The sequence below is a fragment of the Oncorhynchus nerka genome, linkage group LG8, assembly GCF_034236695.1.
Source record: "Oncorhynchus nerka isolate Pitt River linkage group LG8, Oner_Uvic_2.0, whole genome shotgun sequence".
NCBI classification, from domain to species: domain Eukaryota; kingdom Metazoa; phylum Chordata; class Actinopteri; order Salmoniformes; family Salmonidae; genus Oncorhynchus; species Oncorhynchus nerka.
Window position 1 is genome coordinate 70,688,404 of NC_088403.1, and position 23,217 is coordinate 70,711,620.

A 23,217-nucleotide genomic window follows, 5' to 3' on the forward strand; every position below is an offset into this window, starting at 1 on the left:
TCTCCAACTCAACAACCAACTCCCTCCAAACACTTCCTCAATCCCCAAAAAATGGGCGTGGTCAGGCCGGTGTGGCCGTAAGCGAGAAACTTCTCTTGGTGCACTATATAAAGTCAAAGTGAGTCTGATTAACAGCTGTTGCATTTTCACCATTTAGATAAGAATCTTTGTGTCACTCAAAATTGCATATACTGTAGCCATAATTTGTAGCACAGATTGTTGGATGAAATACAAACTAACCTTGCTTACTTATTTCAAAGCGAGGGCACATATTTCAGCCTTGTGGGAAAAAACGGACAAAGAGTTGACAAAATGCTTACAGCACCTGGTATTCCCAGGCGGTCTCCCATCCAAGTACTAACCAGGCCCGACCCTGCTTAGCTTCCGAGATCAGACGAGATCAGGAGTACTCAGGCAAGTGTGGCCGTAAGTGAGAAACCTTCTCTTGGTGCACGATATAAAGTCAAAGTGAGTCTGATTAACAGCTGTTGCATTTTCACCATTTAGATAAGAATCTTTGTGTCACTCAAAATTGCATATACTGTAGCCATAATTTGTAGCACAGATTGTTGGATGAAATACAAACTAACCTTGCTTACTTATTTCAAAGCGAGGGCACATATTTCAGCCTTGTGGGAAAAAACGGACAAAGAGTTGACAAAATGCTTACAGCACCTGGTATTCCCAGGCGGTCTCCCATCCAAGTACTAACCAGGCCCGACCCTGCTTAGCTTCCGAGATCAGACGTACTCAGGCCAGTGTGGCCGTAAGCGAGAAACCATCTCTTGGTGCACTATATAAAGTCAAAGTGAGTCTGATTAACAGCTGTTGCATTTTCACCATTTAGATAAGAATCTTTGTGTCACTCAAAATTGCATATACTGTAGCCATAATTTGTAGCACAGATTGTTGGATGAAATACAAACTAACCTTGCTTACTTATTTCAAAGCGAGGGCACATATTTCAGCCTTGTGGGAAAAAACGGACAAAGAGTTGAAATTCCACAAGGCAGTGACAAAAATCCTACAGCACCTGGTATTCACAGGCGTTCTCCCATCCAAGTACTAACCAGACCCGACCCTGCTTAGCTTCCGAGATCAGACGAGATCAGGAGTACTTTTTTTTTTTTCTTTCTTTTATTATGAAAAAAACACATAATATTTCCAACGTTCAATCAATTTATAAGAAAGGATGAACAATTCATCCTTTTACAAAATCAAAAAAAGAAAAGAAAAGAAAACCTATTAAAACCCAATCATCCACCAAAACCAATTAATAATTAAAACCAAGTTTTCCATTCGACTCAATTTCAATAAAAGTGCTCCCCCACACAAACAATTTTTCAAAATTACATCCACCATATTTATATATTACTTCTATATCTTTCTCTAAAATACTTCTAAATAAAACCTCCACACTCACAATTTTCCCTTCATAATGTCCCAAATTCCTTCTTAGTCTTACAGCGTATCTGGCATGACTAAGAACAAAATTCATCAAATTAAAATTAAAAACTTTGCTTTTCCCAGTTAAACCAAAAAGAAACAACCTCCTCCACTCAACCCCAGCAACAATCTCTTCTCCCCAATGTTGTACTAAAATCCCCTTTAAAAACTTATGAAACTCTTCTAATCTACTACATTCAACAAAAAGTGCATAAAATTTTCCACCCCGTACCACAAATATCACATTCCTTTTAACATCTCTATTTATTTGATGTAAAACCACGTTCGTAAAAATCCTATTATGTTTCAATTTAAAATCATTGTCTTCACATTCTATAGAATTATATTTTACATTTACATTCTTCCATATTGATTTCACATCTATATTTGCAAACACCCTAGACCACACTTTTTCCGAAGCAGGAGTTTTTATCTCTCTTAAAATACATTTTTCATAAACCTTTTTAACTTTCAAACCTGACAAATCATACTTCTTCCCATTACTTTCATAATATAAAACCGGTAAACCCTTAGCTCTTGTAGCCACCTCTTTATTTATTAAAACACCCCACTCCCCAGGAAGACATCCTAATATTCTCTTATACATGTTCTCCACAGTAGTTCTACTTATTTCATCATTTTCTTCATCCACATTATCAAATATTGCCTGACATGGAAGGAACCCCGGAATGACCTCATATAAAATGTCCCCAATCTGTCTCATCCCAGCCCTCATAAAATATTTACAAAACAACATCTTATTATTATACTGTATCTTGGGATTTAAAAAAATTGGCTGATTTAAAATATTGTCTAAAATGGTACACTCATAATAAATATTTGGTAAAAACTCCCCCCAAGCCTCAAACACTTCTCTATAAAACAAAGGTATATTACCTAACATTTCCTTTTTCATACACATCAATAAACCATTGTCCCCCATCCTCCCAACCTCCTGCAAATACTCCTTAAAAAATCTTTTCCATCCATAATCTAATTCACCATATAAATATTTACGTACCATTTTGACTCTAATTGCTTTTTTCCTCACATTTAAATCCACCAACTTCAAACCCCCCTCCTCATAACCTGCCCCTCCTCATAACCTGCAATCAAAGTTTTAAAAGAAATTTTCGCACCTTTCCCATCCCATAAAAAATCAACTATAATCTTATTTATTTCCGATAAAACCCATTCTGGTACGTCTAAAACATTCATGACATGAATAAAAATTGACATCAGCAAGGAATTTACAACAATTACTTTCCCTTTTAATTTCAAAGACCTCCCCCTCCACATATTTACCACCTTTCTAACTTTATTCATTACACCACTCCATGTCAGATCCCTAGCTTCCTGTTCCTTCAGCCCTAAAAACACACCTAACACCTTAAAATAATCATTTACCATTTTAAAAGGAAAAGTCCCCTCATTAATCTTCCCAACATACATTATTACTGACTTCTCCATATTCACTTTTGCTCCTGAGGCTTGCTCATATACTTTAAAACACTCCATCACCCTTTTAACACTTCCCTCATCTCTAACTGTTATTGTGGTATCGTCTGCATATTGATGAATTAAACTAAAACCTCCTTGCGGAGTCTCTACACAATTTATAAAATTATCTTTTTTAAGGTATGCCGCTAAGGGTTCTACCGATAAAACATACAATAATGCTGATAAAGGGCACCCCTGTCTCACCGATCTCTCAAGAATAAAAGAATCTGTTAAAACCCCATTACATTTTACCCTACTTTTTGCCTTTCTATATAATAATTTTATCCATCCTATTATTCTGTTTCCAAACCCATATTTTTCCAGTACCCTAAACATAAAATCATGTTCCACCCTGTCAAAAGCTTTATTAAAATCTATACTTAAAACAATTACCCCTCTTATCGCTATTCATTTTATTTATCACATCTCTAAGTGTAATAATAGTATCAGCTATGTCTCTTCCAGGCACACTATAATTTTGTGTAGGTGCTATAATATCATTTAAAACCATCTTCATCCTATTTGCCAATATCTTAGCTAAAATCTTATAATCTGAGTTTAATAAACTAATTGGCCTATAATTCTCCAATTTTAATTTGCTCCCCTTATTTTTATATAAAATCGATATCAGCCCTGTCACCATGGAGTCTGAAACAGTATTATTATCTTCCATATATTGATACACTTCCATTAAAATCGGTACTAAAAACTTTCATACATTTTATAAAACTCTGCAATTAGTCCATCTTCTCCAGGACTTTTATTTATTTGTAAACCCTTAATTGCATCTTTCACTTCATCCACTGTTATCTTCCTATCACATCTTTGCTTATCCTCAACACCAATTTGCACATCCACACTACCTAAAATCTCCTTTACACACCCCTCATCCACCTCCCCCTTCTTAAATAAATCCTTATAAAAATTCTGTACGGTTTCTAATATCTCAACATAATCATTTACCACTTCACCCTTTACATTTTCTATCTCACTAATATATGATTTTGTCTGTTTAGTTTTCTCTAAACCAAGAAAAAAAGACGTACATTTTTCCCCTTCCAACACATACTTTGCCCTACTTCTAATAGATGCCCCCTTACACTTATCTATTTCACATTTGCTCAATTGTGCCTTTAAATCTAAAAACCTTTCAATATTATAAATAGGATCAATATCACATTTCCTCATTTCTTCATTCAATTTTGCTCTTAAAAAATGTTCTTCTCTTGTCATCCTACTCCTCTTCTTCCTTGCATATCTAATACTAAAACCTTTAATTTTTTTCTTTACATTTTCCCACCACTGGCATTTATTCTTCCCTTTTTGCTTATCCTCCATTTCATGTTCTATCAAAGATTTAAGCTGTATTCCATAATCTTCATCACCTAGATACCCTGCATTCATGCACCATATTCCCCCCCCTTTCCTTTCCTTATCTAACCCCACCGAAAATGTTAACCCAGCATGATCACTAAAAGTTGTAAAAATATAATTAATATCCTTCATAAAATTCCTTAACCCTTCATTTACTAAAACCAGATCTATCCGTGTCTGTTTTAACTCCCCTAAAACCACCTGCCTTCTAGAAAATCCTCTCTTGTTCGGGTTCTCGTCTCTCCATATATCAATCAGATTGTTTTCACACATAATCTTCCTTAAAACCCCCCTCGATACGTCATTTCTAAAAATAGCTCCCCTTGACATATCTAATCTATTCATTTTAACATTAAAATCCCCAACTAAAATACAGTTACCCTTGCACCATTTCCCTAATTCTAAAAATAAATTCCTTCGCTCTATCTCATTATTCGGCGCATAAATATTTATAATCCTAAAAACCCTATTCATATATTCAAAATCCAAAATTAAAATCCTCCCATTATTATCATTATATATCTTCTTCACATTTTCTACTACATCCTTCCTTATTAAAATTGCAACCCCACTTGAATTCCCTCTGCCATTGTTTACATAAATAAAATCCCTCCATATTTTTTTTCTAAAACACAAACATCATCCCAATGTGTTTCTTGAATACATAAAATATCTGAATTCTTCATTTGGACTATTCTATTAAATTTTCCCATTGTTCTCAAACCATTTGCATTTATTGACATTATATTGACCATTCTAATAAATAATAAAATAATAAAATATAATTTCATTATCCTCTACCTGTTATCCAGTTTCTTTCTTCTTCCACCCTCTCTCTCCCCCTCTTCCCACCGCTTTCCTCTTCCTGTATCCTTCCCTCGTTCTTTCCATCTTTTCCCCATCCTCCGTGTCTGATATCTCCTCCAAATCCATGTTATCCAGCCAACTCCCACTCTTGGCATCCACCTCCGTTGTGCTCCCCGTATTCATCTCCACTTCTGGTATAGTCGTTGTGCTCCCTGTGCTCATCGCCGTCTCTGGTATTGTCATCAACTCCATAACCCCCTCCATTTCTTCACCCCCCGAGCTACTTGTTAGTGCTGTGCTTTCCCCCAAAACCTGTGAGTCCCCCGTGCTTCCCCCCAGTCCACTCCCCCCCTCCTCCTGCCCAATTTCATTTATCTTCTGGTCCTTCTTCCTTCTTCCTTCCTCCGTCTGTCCACCTTCCACCACGTCCTCTCCTCCATCTTCTTCTCCTTCTTGCGACAATACCACTGCTTCCTCGAATATTGTTTGACTCCCCTCTTCAGCGCTAACCTCTCCACAGTTGCACTCCGCCATTCTCTTTCTGCATCCACCACAAAAATTCCTTTCCTTCTCTCCATCACATTCTCTCGCATAGTGTCCTTGATTGCCACACTTAAAACACTGAAATTCCGGGCAGTCTTTAACTATGTGCCCGGGTTGGATACACATACGACACACTCTGACCTGTTTGTCATGAATGACCCTGAAATATTCTGCTCCCTCCAACGTCTCAATTCTTGTAGAATAAGGTAATGATGTCACTTTTTCTGTGAACTTGACCTTGCAGAAACGTGTCCCGTCAACCACCTCCGTTCCTGGCCAAACTCTCCTCCTTATCTCCGAGACGGCCGCCACTCCCCAGCTACTCAGCTTGCTCAGTATCACACCATCTTCTATGTATACTGGGAGATTCATAAAAGACACCACCAACATTAATATCTCTCGCCAGAATCCTTGTGTCCTTTATTCGCAATCCATCCATTAACCGTTCTTTTCCTCTTTCATTTCTCATCGTAATTTCGTACTTCTTTTCTCCTTTCATTCGGCATCCCACCACCTCTCCACACTCCTCCTTAATTGCTCTTAGTAGTTCCATTGTCGTCACTTTGTCTTCTCCTTCCAACTTAATTGCCACCGTGTATTCTTTTCCATATTTCATTCCTTCGTTATCTTCATTTTTCTTCCGTTGCGCCTTTTCGTTGTCTTTGTCCATTCCGTTTGTCTTTTCCTTGTTGTCCGTCATGATAAAAATAAATCCCAAAAAACTCTCCCCCAAGCAGAAAAACTGCAAGGGGAAGAATAACCAAACTTTAAACTATTCAACTAAAGAAAATAATAAATTATCTTGCAAAAACCAATTAATTAACAGAAAAATGACAAAGCACAGCACCTCGAGTACAAACACTCTCCAGCAAACACTAAGCAAGAAACCATCTCTTGGTGCACTATATAAAGTCTCAGACACATTTAGATAAGAATCGTAACTCAAAATGTGGAAAAAACCTGTAGCCGTCACTTCTCCAATCAGGAAATGCGTACTTACAGCACCTGGTATTCCCAGGGTGTGGTCTTAGTGAGATCAGACGAGATCAGGCGTACTCAACAGTGTTAAGCGAAAACCATCTCTTGGTGCACTATATAAAGTCAAAGTGAGTCTGATTAACAGCTGTTGCATTTTCACCATTTAGATAAGAATCTTTGTGTCACTCAAAATGTGGAAAAAATTGCATATACTGTAGCCATAATTTGTAGCACAGATTGTTGGATGAAATACAAAACTAAGCCTTGAGGGAAAAAACAGACAAAGAGTTGACAAAATGCTTACAGCACCTTATTTCAAAGCGAGGGCACATATTTCAGCCTTGTGGGAAAAAACGGACAAAGAATTGACAAAAGCCTACAGCACCTGATATTCCCAGGCGGTCTCCCTTCAGGCGGTCTCCCATCCAAGTACTAACCAGGCCCGATCCTATATAAAGTCAAAGTGAGTCTGATTAACAGCCAGATTGTTGGATGAAATACAAACTCACTTACTTATTTCAAAGCAGGCACATATTTCAGCCTTGAGGAAAAAAACAGACCCTGCTTAGCTTCCGAGATCAGACGAGATCAGGCGTACTTTTTTTTTTTTTTTTTTATTATAAAAATTCTTATTTTACATTATATACAAATTTAATATACACAAACCATTTTAATCAACACAATTCTTGACATTGGCAGGCAAACAATTCACCCCCTATCAAATCAAAAATAGAGAAATTCAAATACCAAAACTCAAATTATACTACCATTGCATACAATACTTTGCAAAACCACATTCCACAAGAATAGAGAGTTTCAAAGCACCTCCTTATCAAGTAGAAACTCAGACATTCTCAAAACAATTCTTTCAAATTTGTACTGATATCTCCAAAAATGTTACACATCAAAACCCATACACCAAACCACCATCCTCCCCCACAGCAATAAATCCACAATCCTTCATAAACACCCTCTCAAAATCCTCCTGCTTAGACCTATACATCAATCCTACATCCTTCCTTACCAAACCTTCAAACACCTTCCACACTGTCACCCTCTTTCCCTCAAACCTTGCCAAGTTCCTCCTTATATATACTGCATACCTTGCATGTGACAGCAAAAAATTCAATAATACAATATTCACCCCTTCACATGCTGACCCACTCCAAACAATACCAACCACCTCCAATCAACCCCGCCTATTAACTCTTCTCCCCAGTACCTTTCTAACATATCCCTCAACCTCACATAGAACCCAGCTACATCAACACAGTCAAACATCATGTGCATCAGATTTTCATCTTTATCTGTGCATACATCACACACACGAGACACTGACCTGTCTACCTGATGTAACACCACCTTGGTAAAAACACGGTTGTGCCTCAACATAAAATCAAAATGAGTACATTCAATACTATTGAGCCTCACTACCATGTTTTCCCACAACCTCTCAACTTCCATCCCTGGAAAAACTTGCCTCCACACTTTCTCCGATGCAGGCGCCTGACCTTCCTGGTAATAAGCGCCCAGTATAAGGCCCTCACCTGGGTAGAGGATAAGGCTTGCATATTCTCCCCACATTTCACCTGCATCTCAGGCAAGGTCTCTAAGACTCCATTACTCAAATGATTGTCCAACAGCCTCACCCACTCCCCTGGAACACACTCCTTTATCCTATCATACATTCTCAACACCATCCCTTTCCTGACATCCTCATCTACACCCCAGACAGTATCTACGATCGCCTGCTCAGGCAGGAACCCTGGCACCACCTCATACCTAAAGTCCCTCAGTCTTATCATACCCGCCTTCATTATTACCTTACTCTCCAGCATATTTCCCTCTGATTTCAGCATTGGGTTCAGAAAAACTGGTATATTCAAAATCACCCCAATAGAGTCACACTCATAACTTACCTGCGGTAAGAACTCCGCCCATGCCCTGAACACCTCCTGATAAAACTCAGGCACCTCTGCATACATGCTGGGCTTGAAACACATTAACAACCCATAATCTCCACAACCTCCACTCTTATGCAACCAATGCCTGAAAAACTCCTTCCACCCCTGACCCTCCTCCCCATACAAAAACCGTTGTACTCTCTTCACCCTCATGGCTTTTAACTTCACCTCCAGATCTATTAATCTCAAACCACCCCTATCATAATCTGCTATCATTACATCATGAGCAATCTTCACCCCCTTCCCACCCCACAGGAAATCAGACACTAAATTATTAATTCCCTTCAGAACCCATACAGGCATGTCCATAACCCCTAAGGTATACACACATTTTGACATTAACAATGCATTCACCACAACCACTTTCCCCCTCAATTTTAATTTCCTTTGTTTCCAGTAATTCAGAGTCGTCTTTATTTTATTAATCACCCCTGTCCAAGTTAAGTCCCTCGCCTCCCGCTCATCTACCCCAATATTCACACCCAAAATTCTCACGTGCCCCTTAACAGTCTTAAAAGGAATGTTACATGTAGACATAACAGTATCATCAGTACATAACATTTGAGACTTTTCAACATTCACCTTAGCCCCAGAAGCTCTCCCATACACATCAAAACACTTCATCAGACAATTCACACTCTCTCCATCCCGCAAAGTACAGGTGGTGTCGTCAGCATAATGATGCAGTACACTGACGCCTCCCCCGGGAGGTCCACTCCATTCACTCCTCCATTCCGCTTTACAAACGCCGCTAAAGGCTCTACTGAGATGCTGTATAGCAGTGCAGACAATGGACAACCCTGCCTAACAGACCTGCCCAGGGGAAAAGGATCAGTTAGCACACCATTACATTTCACGACACTGCACGCTGACCCATACAATAGCTTCACCCATCCTTTAAGACGAGGCCCGAACCCAAATCTTGCCAAGGCCTCTAACAGGAACCGATGCTCCACCCGATCAAAGGCTTTATTCAGATCTAGGCAGAGCACCGCCCCACCCACCTCCCCATCTGCTTCACCACATCCTGGATAGTGCAGAGGGTGTCCACTACATCCCGCCCGGAACTCCATAGGCCTGAGTAGGTGCTATGATGCTTCCCATCACCTTATTCAACCTATTAGCCATTATCTTAGCAAGCACCTTATTGTCGGAGTTCAAAAGGGTTATTGGTCTGTAGTTCTCTAATTTCAGTCTGCTCCCCTTCCCTTTGTATAACACAGTCAACACACCCATAGCTAAAGATTCAGGGACTACCCTCTTCTCCTCCATACACACATACACACGCAGCATTAGTGGGGCCAGTATGTCACTAAACTCACGGTAAAACTCTGCAGTAAGACCATCTGAACCCGGGCTCTTATTCAAGTTCAGGCCCAATATGGCTGCTTTAACCTCTGCCAATGTAAAATCAGCATCACACATCTCTACATCCTCAGTCGACACCCTAGCCTCCACTGCTTCTAGCACTCTTCTCATACACACTTCATCTACCCCACCCGACGTAAATAATCCCTTATAAAAAGAATGCACTGTATTCAAAATTCCTTCCAGATCTGTCACCCTCTCCCCCTCTCATTTAACAGCTCAGTTAGAAAACTCTTTTCCTGCTTCCTCCTTTCTAACCCCAGGAAAAAAGCAGTATTTCTCTCCCCCTCCACCACATACTGTGCTCTACTCCTCACCACTGCCCCCATACACCTGTGCCTCTCTACGACCCTCAACTCCTCCCTCACCCTCAGGTACTCTGTCACATCATAGCCTGGGCAGTTTTCTACCCTTTCTAACTCCAATAACAGGCGAGATTTAAGAATCCCCTCCTCCCTCCTCCTTATCACATTTGCCCTTCTTGCACTAGATATTGCCAGCCGCTTGAACTCCTTTTAATCCTTCCCACCACACACTCACATCAGACTCAAATAGAGGATCTGACACGGCGTCATTCACACACTCTTTCACTGCAGCCCTAAACTCCTCATCCTTCAACATACTGGCATTAAGACACCACAAACCACCCCCCCTCCCCTCCCCTGATGCACCCAGCCTGAAAAGCAGAGCATCATGGTCACTAAAAATGTGTGTGAATACTTTACCCCCACAACCAAGTGCGCAACCTCTCTATGAGCGAGACACAAATCTATACGTGACTGCTTGAGCTCACCCCTCACCACTTGTCTTCGAGAGAACACCCGCTTATCTGGATTCCTCTCCTCCATATATCCACCCAATCCTCATCCCGCATTAGCCTTAATAGTGCTCCCGAGATGAGTCAGAGCTAAAATGTGCGCTACTTGAGGCATCTAGCCTATCCATCCATACATTAAAATCCCCAACAAGCAAACAGTTCTTCCCACATAATCCTCCCATGGACATAAACATAACCCTCCTCTCAATTTCATTATTAGGAGCATAGACATTGTACAACGAGTACTCCACATCTTGATAAGTGAAACCCACTCCCACCATTCGACCCACAGTGTCAGCACATAACAAATTTAAATTAGACACAACATCATGTTTTACCAAAATAGCTACCCCACATGCCCGCACAGTACCATTACTCACGTACATTAGTCCATTCCATCTCTGCCTTACATTCTCCATATACGGCTCAGTCCAATGGGTCTCCTGAAGACATAATATATCCGCAGAGAAGGCTTCCAACACCAGCTCTAGCTTTTCTTTGCTACGAAGTCCATTGGTGTTAATAGATACAACTCTCAACATTATGACTATAAAGAGGGGATGAATCGAGTCCATCATGATTGATCTTTTATCTTCTTTTTCCTCTTGATTATCATGTTCTTTTTTACTATCCCTCCGCAGAGATTGTATGTTCTCCCTCTCTTCCTCCATCAGCTCTTCTTCAGACTCTTTACGTTTGCGAGAGTCATCTCTTGCAGTATCCACCTCCCTAGAGGAGCCCCCCTCTCCACGAGGATCTTCAACAGGCTTGACATTCTGAATAGTCCCGTCAGGTTGTACTTCCTCCATTATAGGCTCTGTGCATGGGTCCTTGCCACACTCAGCTTTCCGTAAATCCATCTGAGCTCTTCCACATCTCGCATCTTCTCCCTCCACACCCTCTGATGAATTTAACCATTCTACCGCACTGTCCATACTGGATCCCAGCTCCGTCACCCCCATTTCTGCAGACTTGCTACGATTTCTCACCCTTCATGTATCCCACTGATCCCCTCCATATCATTCTCCTCTCCCAGCTCACTTTCCTCCTCACACTCTTCCTCATCTACTGAGCCACTCTCATTCATTATCTCAAGCTCTTCACCCACCCTTTCACCACATATACAGTTAAATGATTCACATTCCTCACATCTCCTTCTTCTCTCAGGACACTCCCGTGCATAATGCCCCTGCTCCATACATTTGTAACACCTAAAGTCAGGGCAATCACGTACTACATGACCAGGCTGAATACAAAGCCTACACACTTTCACCTGCCTGTCATGTATAACCCTGAAATATTCAGCCCCCTCCAGAGTCTCAAACTTCGTCGAATATGGCAACGATTGGACATTGTTTGTAAATCGTACCTTACAGAAACGCGTACCGTCTGCAATTTCCGTTCCAGGCCACATTCTCCTCTTGATTGTAGACACTGCTGTGACTCCCCATCGAGTCAATTTATTTATTATATCCTCATCCGAGATATATGTCGGTAAATTCAGAAAGGACACCACCAGTTCATCATGTGACAAATCCTTCGCCATTACACATGAGTCTTTAATTTTAAATCCATCCATAAGTCTCTCCTTCCCTTTTGCATGACTCATTGTTATCTCATATTTATTCTTTGTTTTAAAACGACACCCCATCACCAAACCGCCTACCTCATTGATCCCCCGTAGAAGCTCCATCATCGTTATCTTGTCCTCCCCAATAATCTCCACCGCCACTGTTAAACTTCTTTCAAACACCCGGGGAACAGCCCGTTGCTCATCCATCTTTTCTCCTGCAGCACCTCTGTCAGTCTTCATTTCCCCTTTCGAATTCTTCCCAGTAGTCGAAGCCATATCGTCCACTCCTCGGTCCGAATCAGAAACCACCGCCACTGTTAAACTTCTTTCAAACACCCGGGGAACAGCCCGTTGCTCAGCCATCTTTTCTCCTGCAGCACCTCTGTCAGTCTTCATTCCCTCTTTCGAATTCTTCCCAGTAGTCGAAGCCATATAAATCCACTCTTCGGTCCGAATCAGAAACCAATCTCCTACTCACATTCATGCTTCTTTACAAGTCCGTTTGGTCTTTCAAACTTCCTTTAAGGAAATGAAAAAAAACCTTTCCCCTAACAGCGCAAGCTGCTAGGGGAAAATTCTTCAGTAAGATTTGTTTTACCAAAAATCACCAACCAAAAAAGATTTACTTCAAAACAGCAAACAAAGTATTTCTCCAACTCAACAACTCCCCAAACACTTCCTCAATCCCAAAAAACTTGTGTCAGGACAGTGTGGCGAGAAACTATCTCTTGGTGCACTATATAAAGTCAAAGTGAGTCTGATTAACAGCTGTTGCATTTTCACCATTTAGATAAGAATCTTTGTGTAACTCAAAATGTGGAAAAAATTGCATATACTGTAGCCATAATTTGTAGCACAGATTGTTGGATGAAATACAAACTAACCTTGCTTACTTATTTCAAAGCGAGGGCACATATTTCAGCCTTGTGGGAAAAAACGGACAAAGAGTTGACAAAATGCTTACAGCACCTGGTATTCCCAGGCGGTCTCCCATCCAAGTACTAACCAGGCCCGACCCTGATTAGCTTCCGAGATCAGGCGTACTCAGGCCAGTGTGGCCGTAAGCGAGAAACCTTCTCTTGGTGCACTATATAAAGTCAAAGTGAGTCTGATTAACAGCTGTTGCATTTTCACCATTTAGATAAGAATCTTTGTGTGACTCAAAATTGCATATACTGTAGCCATAATTTGTTGCACAGATTGTTGGATGAAATGCAAACTAACCTTGCTTACTTATTTCAAAGCGAGGGCACATATTTCAGCCTTGTGGGAAAAAACGGACAAAGAATTGACAAAAAGCCTACAGCACCTGATATTCCCAGGCGGTCTCCCTTCCAAGTACTAACCAAGCCCGACCCTGCTTAGGTTCCGAGATCAGACAAGATCAGGCGTACTCAGGCCGGTGTGGTCGTAAGAGAGAAACTATCTCTTGGTGCACTATATAAAGTCAAAGTGAGTCTGATTAACAGCTGTTGCATTTCAAATCAAATCAAATCAAATGTATTTATATAGCCCTTCGTAAATCAGCTGATATCTCAAAGTGCTGTACAGAAACCCAGCCTAAAACCCCAAACAGCAAACAATGCAGGTGTAAAAGCACGGTGGCTAGGAAAAACTCCCTAGAAAGGCCAAAACCTAGGAAGAAACCTAGAGAGGAACCAGGCTATGTGGGGTGGCCAGTCCTCTTCTGGCTGTGCCGGGTAGAGATTATAACAGAACATGACCAAGATGTTCAAATGTTCATAAATGACCAGCATGGTCGAATAATAATAAGGCAGAACAGTTGAAACTGGAGCAGCAGCACAGTCAGGTGGACTGGGGACAGCAAGGAGTCATCATGTCAGGTAGTCCTGGGGCACGGTCCTAGGGCTCAGGTCCTCCGAGAGAGAGAAAGAAAGAGAGAATTAGAGAGAGCATATGTGGGGTGGCCAGTCCTCTTCTGGCTGTGTTGGGTGGAGATTATAACAGAACGTGGCCAAGATGATCAAATGTTCATAAATGACCAGCATGGTTGAATAATAGTAAGGCAGAACAGTTGAAACTGGAGCAGCAGCATGGCCAGGTGGACTGGGGACAGCAAGGAGTCATCATGTCAGGTAGTCCTGGGACATGGTCCTAGGGCCCAGGCCAGTTGAAACTGGAGCAGCAGCATGGCCAGGTGGACTGGGGACAGCAAGGAGTCATCATGTCAGGTAGTCCTGGGGCATGGTCCTAGGGCTCAGGTCCTCCGAGAGAGAGAAAGAAAGAGAGAAGGAGAGAATTAGAGAACGCACACTTAGATTCACACAGGTGTCACGTTCTGACCTTTATTTCCTGTGTTTTGTATTAGTTAGTATGGTCAGGGCGTGAGTTGGGTGGGCAGTCTATGTTTGTTTTTCTATGATTTGAGTATTTCTATGTTTCGGCCTAGTATGGTTCTCAATCAGAGGCAGGTGTCATTAGTTGTCTCTGATTGAGAATCATACTTAGGTAGCCTGGGTTTCACTGTGTGTTTGTGGGTGATTATTCCTGTCTCTGTGTTTGCACCAGATAGGACTGTTTTGAGTTTCACATTTCTTGTTTGTTGTAGTCAGTTGTTCATGTGTATCTTAACGTATTAAAAAAGAACCATGGACACTTACCACGCCGCATATTGGTCCTCTGATCCGTTTCGCCTCTCCTCTTCGGAAGAAGAGGAGGAAATTCATTACAACAGGACACCGAATAGGACAGGAGAAGTACTCGAGATATAACAAACTGACCCTAGCCCCCCGACACATAAACTACTGCAGCATAAATACTGGAGGCTGAGACAGGAGGGGTCAGGAGACACTGTGGCCCCATCCAAGGACACCCCCGGACAGGGCCAAACAGGAAGGATATAACCCCACCCACTTTGCCAAAGCACAGCCCCCACACCACTAGAGGGATATCTTCAACCACCAACTTACCATCCTGAGACAAGGCCGAGTATAGCCCACAAAGATCTCCGCCACGGCACAACCCAAGGGGGGCGCCAACCCAGACAGGCTGACCACAACAGTGAATCAACCCACCCAGGTGACGCAGGCCTCCCCCCAGGGACGGCATGAGAGAGCCCCAGTAAGCCAGTGACTCAGCCCCGTAACAGGGTTAGAGGCAGAGAATCCCAGTGGAAAGAGGGGAACCTTGGGCCAGGCAGAGACAGCAAGGGCGGTTCATTGCTCCAGAGCCTTTCCGTTCACCTTCCCACTCCTGGGCCAGACTACACTCAATCATATGACCCACTGAAGAGATGAGTCTTCAGTAAAGACTTAAAAGGTTGAGACCGAGTTTGCGTCTCTGACATGGGTAGGCAGACCGTTCCATAAAAATGGAGCTCTATAGGAGAAAGCCCTGCCTCCAGCTGTTTTGCTTAGAAATTCTAGGGACAATTAGGAGGCCTGCGTCTTGTGACCGTAGCGTACGTGTAGGTATGTACGGCAGGACCAAATCAGAGAAATAGGTAGGAGCAAGCCCATGTAATGCTTTGTAGGTTAGCAGTAAAACCTTGAAATCAGCCCTTGCTTTGACAGGAAGCCAGTGTAGAGAGAGGCTAGCACTGGAGTAATATGATCAAATTTTTTTGGTTCTAGTCAGGATTCTAGCAGCCGTATTTAGCACTAACTGAAGTTTATTTAGTGCTTTATCCGGGTAGCCGGAAAATAGAGCATTGCAGTAGTCTAACCTAGAAGTGACAAAAGCATGGATTAATTTTTCTGCATCATTTTTGGACAGAAAGTTTCTGATTTTTGCAATGTTACGTAGATGGAAAAAGCTGTCCTCGAAATGGTCTTGATATGTTCTTCAAAAGAGAGATCAGGGTCCAGAGTAACGCTGTGAGGTCCTTCACAGTTTTATTTGAGACGATCTGTACAACCATTAAGATTAATTGTCAGATTCAACAGAAGATCTCTTTGTTTATTGGGACCTAGAACAAGCATCTCTGTTTTGTCCAAGTTTAATAGTAGAAAGTTTGCAGCCATCCACTTCCTTATGTCTGAAACACATGCTTCTAGCGAGGGCAATTTTGGGGCTTCACCATGTTTCATTGAAATGTACAGCTGTGTGTCATCCGCATAGCAGTGAAAGTTTACATTATGTTTTCGAATAACATCCCCAAGAGGTAAAATATATAGTGAAAACAATAGTCGTCCTAAAACAGAACCTTGAGGAACACCGAAATTTACAGTTGATTTGTCAGAGGACAAACCATTCACAGAGACAAACTGATATCTTTCCGACAGATAAGATCTAAACCAGGCCAGAACATGTCTGTGTAGACCAATTTGGGTTTCAATCTCTCCAAAAGAATGTGGTGATCGATGGTATCAAAAGCAGCACTAAGGTCTAGGAGCACGAGGACAGATGCAGAGCCTTGGTCCGATGCCATTAAAATGTCATTTACCACCTTCACAAGTGCCGTCTCAGTGCTATGATGGGGTCTAAAACCAGACTGACGTATTTCGTATACATTGTTTGTCTTCAGGAAGGCAGTGAGTTGATTAGCAACAGCCTTCTAAAAATTTTGAGAGGAATGGAAGATTCGATATAGGCCGATAGTTTTTTATATTTTCTGGGTCAAGGTTTGGCTTTTTCAAGAGGCTTTATTACTGCCACTTTTAGTGAGTTTGGTACACATCCAGTGGATAGAGAGCCGTTTATTATGTTCAACATAGGAGGGCCAAGCACAGGAAGCAGCTCTTTCAGTAGTTTAGTTGGAATAGGGTCCAGTATGCAGCTTGAAGGTTTAGAGGCCATGATTATTTTCATCATTGTGTCAAGAGATATAGTACTAAAAGACTTGAGCGTCTCTCTTGATCCTAGGTCCTGGCAGAGTTGTGCAGACTCAGGACAACTGAGGTTTGGAGGAATACGCAGGTTTAAAGAGGAGTCCGTAATTTGCTTTCTAATAATCATAATCTTTTCCTCAAAGAAGTTCATGAATTTATCACTGCTAAAGTGAAAGTCATCCTCTCTTGGGGAATGCTGCTTTTTAGTTAGCTTTGCGACAGTATCAAAAAGGAATTTCGGATTGTTCTTATTTTCCTCAATTAAGTTAGATAAATACATTTTCACCATTTAGATAAGCATCTTTGTGTCACTCAAAATGTGGAAGAAATTGCATATACTGTAGCCATAATTTGTAGCACAGATTGTTGGATGAAATACAAACTAACCTTGCTTACTTATTTCAAAGCGAGAGCACATATTTCAGCCTTGTGGGAAAAAACGGACAAAGAATTGACAAAAAGCCTACAGCACCTGGTATTCCCAGGCGTTCTCCCATCCAAGTACTAACCAAACCCGACCCTGCTTAGCTTCCGAGATCAGACGAAATCAAGAGTACTTTTTTAAAAATAAAATATATTTATTACTTTCCAAAAAACCAAACAATAATCTTCAGTAATTTTCGTCAACTTAAAATCTACCATCAACAAAACTAATCATATCAAAACTAATAAACTATAACCAAATCCAAAAGTCAATATCCAATAACCAATACATACAATATACCTTACCTATATCACAACAAATACTCACCCAGTGCTCCCCTTCTCCATCCCGGCTACCTGTAACCCCACCTCCACCCCCCTTAACCACCTTCACCCCTCCACTGACCACAGAAACAACACCCGGCACATTCTCCACACTCAAATCCATCACCCCCTCCTCCGGACTCCTGACCGGGGATGTTATACCCCCAAATAAAAACCTAGTCTCTCCCTCTATCATCCATGTATTGGCCATAACTGGGAGGTCCAGATCAGTCAGGGGCTTAAAAGTTTCCGGAAGACAGGCCCACGAGGGCCCCGCTAACTCCCCACCCCCTCGCTCTGCCCCCCCTTCTTATCGCCCTTCCTCCTCCTGATGTCCCACGCTCTCCTTTCTTAGTTCTCTTGTACGGTACATTTACAGAAGGTCTTTGATAAATATAATTCACCACGTGCTCTTCCTTTTCCTTTTCCCCTCTGCCAAACCCACCACCATCCCTCTTAACTCCTCCACATTTGCCCTCACCACATCACTCTCCCCCAGTCCTTCACACCCTCTCGCCCTTCCGCCTCTCCTTCCGTTACTACCACCTCTCCTTCTTTCCAGCCACCTCTCCTTCCGTTACGGCCACCTCTCCTTCCGTTACTACCACCTCTCCTTCCATCCCGACCACCTCTCCTTCCGTTACTACCACCTCTCCTTCCGTTACGGCCACCTCTCCATCCGTTACTACCACCTCTCCTTCCATCCCGACCACCTCTCCTTCCGTTACGGCCACCTCTCCATCCGTTACGGCCACCTCTCCATCCGTTACGGCCACCTCTCCTTCCTTCCCGGCCGCCTCTCCTTCCGTTACGGCCGCCTCTCCTTCCGTTACGGCCGCCTCTCCTTCCGTTACGGCCGCCTCTCCTTCCGTCCCGGCCACCTCTCCTTCCATCCCGGCCACCTCTCCTTCCGTTACGGCCACCTCTCCTTCCGTTCCGGCCACCTCTCCTTCCATTACGGCCACCTCTCCTTCCGTTACTACCACCTCTCCTTCCATTACGGCCACCTCTCCTTCCATTACGGCCACCTCTCCTTCCATTACGGCCACCTCTCCTTCCATCCCGGCCACCTCTCCTTCCGTTACGGCCACCTCTCCTTCCATTATGGCCACCTCTCCTTCCGTCCTGACCACCTCTCCTTCCGTTACGGCCACCTCTCCTTCCGTTACGGCCACCTCTCCTTCCGTTACGGCCACCTCTCCTTCCGTTACGGCCACCTCTCCTTCCATTACGGCCACCTCTCCTTCCATTACGGCCACCTCTCCTTCCATTACGGCCACCTCTCCTTCCATTACGGCCACCTCTCCTTCCATCCCGGCCACCTCTCCTTCCTTCCCGGCCGCCTCTCCTTCTGTCCCGACCCTCACCTCCTCCTCCTCTTCATCTCTCCTAGACTCCTTCGTTGCAGTCCTTCCACCTCTGCCACCCCCTTCTTCCCGTTCTTCTCTTCCTTTTCTTCCTCCATCCCCCGCTCTCGCTCCCCCCCTAGCTGCAGACGAGCATGACCTCTGCCGAGCCGGGCAATCCCGCCACAGGTGTGCTACCGAGCCACACCCGTGGCATGCCTTCGGCTCGGCACAATCCCTCGCCTCGTGCTCACCCGATCCACAATACCTGCACCTCCTAGTGCTGCACGAGGCGAGTGTGTGGCCATAGGCCATGCATAGCCTGCAGAAAGGAGGCTGACGGGCATAATTTAACGTCCCCCTGTCAGCCCCCAGGGAGAACATCCCTAAGTAGGGCCTGGAAACTCCTCCTCCCTGTCCAGAATCCCAGGGAGTCTCTTTGGAGCCTCGCTGAGGAGACATTGTCCATATATCTCCCCAGCAAGGCTCTCACCTCATTGTCCGTTACATGAGGGTTATACATAGTCACTGTAACCACACGAAAACTACTCTTCGCCAAGTTAGTGACTTCATACAGGCTCAAGGGCCTTGTCTTACTCCCTTCCTTTGCTTTCTTCAAAATTTCCTGATGTTTCATTAAAAAAGGTCACATCAAAAGCTCCACCGGATTATCTTGGAAACATAAAACGTACTCAATTTTAATATCCCCATCAATATAGTCCTTCCGAAACTATCTCTTCCAATTGGCTCAGTTTCTTTGTCCCTCCAAGCAAACCTAACCGCATTTGCCAAACCTATTACAGGTACCGATTTATTGGGACGCTCCATTTCAAAAAAGATAATGAAACTCCACACCCGAAAAAAAACAGCTCTCCAAAAAAAGGAAGCCTCCTTCCAACACGTGCATTTGCAATATGGTTCAATGGGCATTTACCATATGAAATTTGACATGCTCAAAAATGCAAAATTGACTGGCCTGATGAACACAGGATGGCCGAGCAGTGATAGTTGTACCTTTCCATCACTCGTTGTGTTGATTTCATCATGTCCATTTGTTTATGTTTTCTCACTTTTGCAAAGTCACTGTGCATTTGCAATATGGTTCAATGGGCATGTACCATCACGATTTTGTCATGCTATAAAAATCCTGCAGGAATGCAAAATTGACTGGCCTGATGAACACAGGATGGCCTGGCAGTGATAGTTGTTCCTTACCATCACTCGTTGTGTTGATTTCATCATGTCCATTTTGTGATGTTTTTTCACTATAGAATCATATTGCAAATGCACGTGCATTGTTGTGCAACTGGTAACCCAAATATAAAAATATGGTTGTAAATGCATTTACCAGGACTCCTATTGTCCATGCCCGCTATGGGAGTACCCTACTACGGCCCTCTATCTTTGGGGGCCGTCCTGAGTGCTTTATGGACTGTTTAAAATATTCTGATGGATACGCATTGTTGTGCAACTGGTGATTGAAAATAGGCACCTGGTAACCCAAAAATAAAAATATGGTTGTAAATGAATTTACCGGTCATTCTGATATTAATGCCCGCTATGGGAACACAGGATGGCCGGGCAGTGATAGTTGTTCCTTTCCATCACTCGTTGTGTTGATTTCATCATGTCCATTTTGTGATGTTTTTTCACTGTTGAATCATATTGCAAGTGCACGTGCATTTGCAATATGGTTCAATGGGCATTTGCCATATGAAATTTGACATGCTCAAAAATGCTAAATTGACTGGTCTGATGAACACAGGATGGCCGAGCAGTGATAGTTGTACCTTTCCATCACTCGTTGTGTTGATTTCATCATGTCCATTTTGTGATGTTTTTTCACTGTTGAATCATATTGCAAGTGCACGTGCATTTGCAATATGGTTCAATGGGCATTTGCCATATGAAATTTGACATGCTCAAAAATGCAAAATTGACTGGCCTGATGAACACAGGATGGCCGAGCAGTGAGAGTTGTACCTTTCCATCACTCGTTGTGTTGATTTCATCATGTCCATTTGTTTATGTTTTCTCACTTTTGCAAAGTCACTGTGCATTTGCAATATGGTTCAATGGGCAGGTACCATCATGAATTTGTCATGCTATAAAAATCCTGCAGGAATGTGAAATTGACTGGCCCGATGAACTCGGGATGGCTGAGCAGTGATTCTGGTTCATCTCAATGGCTCGTTAGGGTTGATTTCAGAATGTCACTTTTGGTGATGGTACCTCACTGTTTAAACATATTGCAAATGGACAAGAGTCACCAGCAAGTAACCGTCCATCAGTCAATTAGATATCATTCTGACACCAAACTGATACAAACTGACACCAAACCCACTTTTTCCAACTCGTTTAGTAGCCAACTATCACATACTTCAGAGCTGGTCCAAAATTCACAACGCCTTCGGTTCAAACCATAAAAAAAACATAAAACACGTAGTTACGTTCTAGCTGCGGGTCCATTTCTTATGTTACGTGTAGACCTTGCTGAGGCGACCCCGAATCCCAAGTTTCGGCTCGATCTGTCATTTGGTGTCCGAGCAAAACCCTAATTGGTGCTGAAAATCCACTTTTTTTCCATGACTTGCTACGGGGTCCTTGAATGAGCTATCGGACAGAAACGTTGGGGTCTGTCTATATGGGCCGAGACGGTCGCAATACACCTAGTCTTGCGACTCTGGGACATTTCTAAATGTCGCCATTTTCGTGATGCAAAAATGAATTGAAGTCATTGCAAATGTACGAAGCTGTTTCTCGGTCCGAGAACCGTGTAGAGCCACGTAACTCACCACGCACTATCGACCGGAGGTCTAGAACAGGATTCTAAAGTTTCGGAACTCTAGGTCCGACGGTTCTTTAAAAGTTCCAACAAGGTTAACTAATGCAGGCAGTGTATGTCTCTACGCACCCCAATGGGTCCCTACTTCCAAGCTGTGTGTGTGATTTAGTTTTCCTTTGAAATTTTACGGGAAAAATGACTGATTTACAGTTCATGGGGGTTGCCTAATCACATATATGAAGTTTTGGAAAGATCTGACTTTTTTAACCCCTCGAAACAGCACAAGAGACACCAATTCCTTCTCCCCCCCCCCCCCCCCCCTTAAAAGACCTAGATGCACTATTGTAAAGTGGCTGTTCCACTGGATGTCATAAGGTGAAAGCACCAATTTGTAAGTCGCTCTGGATAAGAGCGTCTGCTAAATGACTTAAATGTAAATGTAAATGCAATTATGGCACTTCCGGTTGGCACAGGAAGCTGTAAGTCAACACATATCCTCATTGGGGTATGCTTTTACATAATCCTGAGTTTTAAGTCCTTACGTTAAGAATTGACTGATTTACACAGGGTTGAATGCACTATGTCAAATCAAACTGCAGGCAGGGTATGGATAAACACATTTAGGGTGATTTTAACCACTTCCGGTTGGTCCAGGAAACTTAGAATCAACACAGGTAGACCTCGTAGAGGCCTGATGGACTGTCATCGAAGACAGGTTCATACGACATTCATAACCCACATAGGCTTCAGGTTGAATTTAGGGGTGCAGGCAATGTATTCCTATGGGGAGAGAAGTCAATGCAAACTCTTTGAAGTAAACACCTTCTTTTAACTATTAAGGGTTAATGCCACACGGTCAAGGTTAGGCTTGCACGGATCGGGAGGACCTCAGGAACGTACCTGAGGTCGAATTGTGCCTCTCACCCTAACAGTTCTCTCACTGTCACCCAAAAGCAAATGACGTTGTGGGGCAGGCTTCATTTTGGGCCTACTTTTCTAATGGTCGCTGCGCTTAGACCGAGCGAGCTACGGTCAAGCTGGATATCTCGTTGAACTCGGCACGGCCTAGAGATTATGTTTATGCCATTGCCTGCTCTCTGTGTCTTTGAGCACCGCACTTTATCACTCCATCCTTGCTGTGTGTGTGTGTGAGAGCTTTTATTTGACATCTGCTGGGAG

At 42.9% G+C, this 23,217-nt stretch overlaps 1 non-coding gene and 3 pseudogenes across 1 annotated transcript; all 4 read right to left on the reverse strand.

The window, feature by feature from the left end:
• Positions 1 to 313: 313 nt before the first annotated feature.
• On the reverse strand, positions 314 to 432 carry LOC135573044 (5S ribosomal RNA). Its single transcript, XR_010464615.1, has one exon. It is a non-coding gene; the product is annotated as a 5S ribosomal RNA (ribosomal RNA).
• Positions 433 to 663: 231 nt separating this feature from the next.
• Positions 664 to 772, reverse strand: LOC135573038 (5S ribosomal RNA; annotated as a pseudogene).
• A 12,555-nt stretch (positions 773 to 13,327) lies between these two features.
• Positions 13,328 to 13,436, reverse strand: LOC135573037 (5S ribosomal RNA; annotated as a pseudogene).
• Positions 13,437 to 13,667: 231 nt separating this feature from the next.
• On the reverse strand, positions 13,668 to 13,786 carry LOC135573040 (5S ribosomal RNA; annotated as a pseudogene).
• Between the last annotated feature and the right edge of the window lie 9,431 nt (positions 13,787 to 23,217).